The following is a 6,000-nucleotide window of genomic DNA, read 5'->3' as shown; positions in this document are numbered from 1 at the left end:
CTTTTCGAAAGGGTTTCCCTCTCCAGAGCCCCGAAGGTCCCGGGAGCCCCGCGCCCCGAAACGCGAGCGCCGCTCCGGGTCTAGTTCTCCTCCCGCCGGCTCCGGAACACGATTTTTATTGCGGGTCAGAGACAGCACGACGGATAATACTTTGCGACTGCTCATGGCAAAATTCTCTTTAAATAAAAATCTGTAAAAAGCTTCCTGTTTCCTTCCCTTCCCCGTTCTGTTGGGCGTAAGTGATTTAGAGCCCGCTATGTGGATGGTTTTGAAAGACCTCACAGTCAGAGGTTTGAAGAGGCAACCCCGAGAAGCCGGTAGGTTGGGGTGACTCAAATCACCTCTGTTTTGTTTTAAAATAATAACAAAAGCCAAATAGAATTTAAAATGATTACGTGCATCTGTGTCCAGTGGCTTGTATCTTTAAGATTAAAAAGCACATATAAAGACCCTAAAGTGCCTTCCTTTTCGTTTACCGCTTGCTGAATTAAGGGCTACAGAAAATATTTCTTTGATGATTTTTAGGCTGGGAGATTAACGCCAAAACACACAGGCACACCTGCTGAACAGCAAGAATAAATTAACCATCAAAACGAAGAGAATGATCATCAACTTTTCTGCTTGTCAGTGCCAGCTCAACACTGGAAAAAGAAAATTCTTGATTAACGTATTTCCAAGTTCCCATCAGTTCTAATGTTCTAGATATAAGATTATTTTTCGGTCTGAGGTAGGTCAAGTGAAAGTATATCTTTAAAAAATATATCATAATCTGGATAATTAAGTGAATGCAGCTAAATTTAATACACATTCCTGGAAAAGTTGAAAAGTACAAAATCATATTTCCATTGCATAAAGGTTACTGAATTTAAATAAACTCTGGTACAAATTCTGCAAACTGAAGAAAACTTTTCTAACAGGAGCAAGCACTCCGTTATTAATCTGTCCCTTGTGTTTGATTTTTCTTAAACCAGGTTTCTCTAAAACCAGGTATAACTTTGTAATACATAAGTGGTATCCATAATACACCTACATTAACAATTTCACAGAACCAAATACAAAATTTAGGGTAAATGGCATTTCTTTTTTCTGTACGTGGGGTGGAGGGGTCACTTATAGAACTGTTCTATAGACTTGAATATCATATATGTTTTAAAGGCACTTGACTTTCCTCATTAGAAAAATATTTACAAGTGACACAAAACCTAGGAATACATTTTGAATAGTGAAAAAGGTTTACTAGAGAATATAAAAATATTTTAATACCTCCACTCAGTAATTGGAGACAAATTTACATCTTCGGTAAGAGAAAATTAGGATATCAAATTTAATTATTTTATATTTTGACCAAATAATGAGTAAAGCGACCTTTACGTAAGTAGATTCAATGTGGCTCCTTAAGGAGTCATTGTCATTTGTTTTGGATGCTTCCTCCAGACGTTTCAGAGAAGGGTAAATTTAAAACATAATTAGCATAATTGCTTATAAATTTTCGTTAAGCCAAGGTGGGAATGGAGTAAAGTTGTAGTATGTGATGATAACTGCACCTTTCTCTTAACACTGAATCTTCCTTCACAACTCAGCAACTTTGGAGAATTCCTTGCCTCTACAGTGGAATAGTAATTCTCCCTGAAACATTTTCTTTACTTAAAGTGCAGGCCAATCTGGTACAAACCACGTGTTGCTTTCCCCACCTCATCCAATTAGAGGAGTCTTTTCCTTTGTAGAAATAAGACCCACAGGAGTCACTACGCCCAGCAGAGCCTCCCTTTCATGCTCGCAAAGTCAGCAGGGATCTTGCCTCTCCTAAAGCCTAAAATCTATGAAGCATATGCAGAATAATTCACATCACTGCCCCTGAATCCTTTTGAGGCAAATAAACAGAAAAGGGCCAGGGGTAGTGGAAGATTACAATTGATCTCAATTTAAACATGCTAACAGTAACCCCATATTATTCCAGATTTTACCCAGCTGTTTTGGACCTTTCGTGAATTTGAACATGGGAGCAAGCCTGTTTTAAGGATTAGAAGATGTAAAGGTTCAAAAGGAGTTGAATCCCTTTCTGAACTTTGTACCTCATACCCTGGCTTCTTGCTTGGCAGACTTTTAGGGTTCGATGCCATTGATAGCTTTTCCTCCCTTTTTTTCACTGCAAAGACCTGTTTTTTTAATCATCACTTCCCAAACCAGGTCCCTCATACTCTCAAAATCTATAAATAGTATATGTCATGCAGAGTTGGCTCAAAATCCTTTCCTGGGACATTGGGATTTATTTCTGAAGCCAATCACCATCTACCTCAAGTAAACTGAATGAGAATCCTCTTGTTGCAGTTTTACTCCTTTTGGGAAGCCGTTGGTGTATGGGGGGTAACTATTACCAAATTTAGAATACAATTGCAATCAGTCATTTACTAATCATCACTTTTCAGGAAAGAGTGAATTCGTTTAGTTTCCCCAAAACTGTAGCAAAAAAGAGTGACACTTAAAGTAATATTTCATAGAAGCTGATTGTGCAAAATAAGTTCAAGTGACAAGGGAGAGGAAAAATATTTAATTGTAACAGCAGGAAACAAAGTCTGAAAGTGAATGAGTAGAAGAGGATGATTTGGGTGTAGCATCAATGACAGTAAGCTTGTGGTCAGGAGAGAGCTTGTCATTACAACTGTCTTAACAAGCTCCATAGAAGATACAGAAGAGCTACAGAGAAGGTCATCCCTGGATTGCCCTCTACGTAGACTTGGGAGTGGGAGTGAAGAAATAGTTAATGAATAAACCATGAGGTAGGTCACTGTCACAAGAACTCTACAGTGTATATTATGATCCCTTTTTACAGATGAGTGAAATGAATTTGAGAAGGCTTAATCTCATGCACAAGAAGGATAGCAACTACTCAGTATAACTGAAGTTCTGATTCAAGCCTCCCCCTTCTAAAAGATCTGTTTGGTAAATGGTTACAGAAGATGTTATATATAGGGAAGTAGGTAGTAAGGCTAATCATTTCTTCTTCTCTGCTGTTGGATCATGCATTGTCACAAACAAATAAGTATTGACCACACATCTTTTCCTATTTACCACCCCCCAAGTGACATTTGGTATGTGTGGGGTGCCTTGGCCAGAGTGTCCCAGAATCCAGACAAGGAGACACAAGCCCATGCTCTGGGATTAAGTAAGATTTTAAAAACACCCGCTACCCAGGGTTGGGGATTGACCTCAGGACCCAGGGCCTTGCACATGCTAAGCAAGTGTTCTGCCACCGAGCTGTATCCAAAGTACCATTAAAAAAATTTTTTTTTTACTTAGTCTGCTATAGTTGCCAAAAAGACCTGTAAACTGTGCTGTGGCTTGCAAATGGGGTAACCTAGCCAAAAGGAGGAGAACATATTGCATAAAGTTAATCCAGTAGGAGTGTCTCAACTCAATGGGAAATGGGGCATTTGGGCAAGATTCTAGAGTAGCAAGAATAAGTCACTGGTCAGGTAGAATGATAGCAACAAAGGTGGAGACATCCTAGAGGTTGGACTGCTTTCCTACACAGCAAAGCAATTGCATTTTTCTTTTTCTATTAGGTCAGGAATAAATGGAAAGGTAAGGATGTGACTCAGAAGTACAGTGCACTCAGCATGTGCAAGACGCTAGATTTGGTGCCCTGCATCCAAAAAAGAAATGATAAGGTGGAAACGTGCAATACATATAAAAGAACAAGCAATGCTTATTGTTCATGTAGAAAATTTAGAAAATATTGCAAAATAAAAATAAAAATCACTTATAGTCCTATCACTCAGCCACTACTGTTTTCTTTCCCTTTTTTGGTAATATGCACATAAATATAAGCTGTAAGTATACTCTAAACAATTAAATAGTATGTATAACTTTAATCTAACTTCTTAATGACTAATTCTGTCAGATACATATTCCCACGCCATTAAAAAGTCTTTGCAAACATTCCTTTCTATGCTACACATGTGTATCATAATTTATTAAATTAATTCCCTATAGTTGGACATCTAGTAATTCTTTTGCTACTATAAGTATCTCCACATTGTATAAATATACTGTATCTTTTTAAACATCTCTATAATGTCACCAAGATTACACAAGTCACATTTTTAAATCCTTGATATGTAATGCCCGATTGTTTTCCAAAATATTTGTGTTAATTTACCCACCTATGAGAAAGATACCCAAACAGTCTCACTGAAGATAGTGATATTTCAATATTTTCGCTGCAAACTAAATAGGGGAAATATTACTTGAAGTTGCTTTTATTGTTAGGTTGAATATTTTAACATGTTTCTTGTTTTTTCTTTGTTCGTTTGTTTTTTAGCCGTTCTGGGGATTGAACTCAGGACCTCACACATGTTGGGCAATACCATATCTTGGAATTTTGTGTTTTATGAATCATCTCTTATGTCCTTTGCTGCTTTAGCTATTGGTATACTTGTCTTATTGATTTTTAAGAACTCTTTACATATTAAGAATAGTAAACACTTGCATAAAACTATATTAAACTTGTTTATCAAAGCCCAAACCAAATGAAGTATCTTGCATTATGTCTTTCTTGGTCCCATCATCCCTAACTCAAGTCTCCTGCTTCTAAATTCCACTATTCAATACTGAATTACATATGCTTGTGAAAACGTGCAGTGCTTTCCAGTTTTTCTACTATATTCCATAACAAATTTGGAGGAGAATCCATGCTTTCAATGACTACACAGATGGCCAACTTGATACCTCTGAGTTCTCAGAGACTCTGGTTGTGATACAGTTATTTTCCCCATTTCACTGGTAGTAGAACTGGGTGGATCAGTCCAGCCTCCTCGGCTGATAGATGGTTACATTCAGAGCATTGCCAGGCTTTCTGGTTCTTCCGAGAAGCTTCTGCCACTTCTCACACTAGTATGGAGATAAATCCTGACCTTAGAACATTTTCTTTTAGTTTATGTAGAAGAAACAATCAGAGACCTAGTAGCTAGAAATAGAACAGAGCCTGAAATTTTGAATTTTTTTGTAAATAAGAATGAATTCTTTTTTCTGATACTAATTAGTTGATCACCTTTGTCTTTAAAATAAAAGATATCAAATTTCCCCAAAACCTAGTTTATGGGTTGTCTCTATGAAAAGCATTTATATGAGTCACACCAAAACAACAGCACAAATCAAGAAAAATAATATGAATAAAAATAAACATCCTATAGATCTCACCATTGGGTTCCTTACAAATCTTGCACCAAAGCTATGTCTTTACAAACTATTTGCCTGTCCTAAATGACTCCTTTCTCTTTCTTTGTGTCAGAAGTGGAACTTCTTCAGTGTTCAACTATAAAAAACTTTTATTTGAAAATCACTCTGAACTAGACAACCCAGAGATGATCCAAAATCCAATGAAGAAGAATCTGAAATTAGGTGGAAGACGTTACCTCTACATCCATCTACTTATCATCTCTCTATGAAGAAAGAGCCTCATACTTCACTTATCTACATTGTAACAGTTTTTATGTAATCAAAATATGATTTAGCTTGGAAGTGGACAAATGAGGAGGAAGAAATGTCATTGCAAAAGGTGAGATTCACACGTCCCTTTGCAATTGGGCAGGTGTGTGGTTTCGAAACATTTACTAGATTCCTCTAGGGCAAAGGCCTGGTTTCAATGTAGTGAGTGTTGCTTGACTTCGAGGCCTTCTGAAATGGTCTTTCGTTTCCATGTGAATATTGAAAATGCCCTGGTTGGGAGGGGGAGGAGTGAGGTACAGACCTCTTTGCCTACGCCTCAGCTAATTTATATGCTCTCCAATGGAGGTCATATCGATATGAGGCCCCATCTCTGTCAGCTTTGTGGATCCCTTAACCTGAGAACCTTGAAGCCCATTGAGAGCTATTCATACTTGGCAGATTGATTTCTTCAGTCACTTTGTCATAGTAACTGACAATTCACTACCATCCAAGTGTATCTGGAAGCACAATGCCTACATAAATATTGTTGGCAATGCTGAGCATATCCCTTTG

The sequence above is a fragment of the Chinchilla lanigera genome, unplaced genomic scaffold, assembly GCF_000276665.1.
Source record: "Chinchilla lanigera isolate Chin_1 unplaced genomic scaffold, ChiLan1.0 scaffold00075, whole genome shotgun sequence".
Taxonomy (NCBI): domain Eukaryota; kingdom Metazoa; phylum Chordata; class Mammalia; order Rodentia; family Chinchillidae; genus Chinchilla; species Chinchilla lanigera.
Note: the sequence above shows the minus strand (reverse complement) of the source record.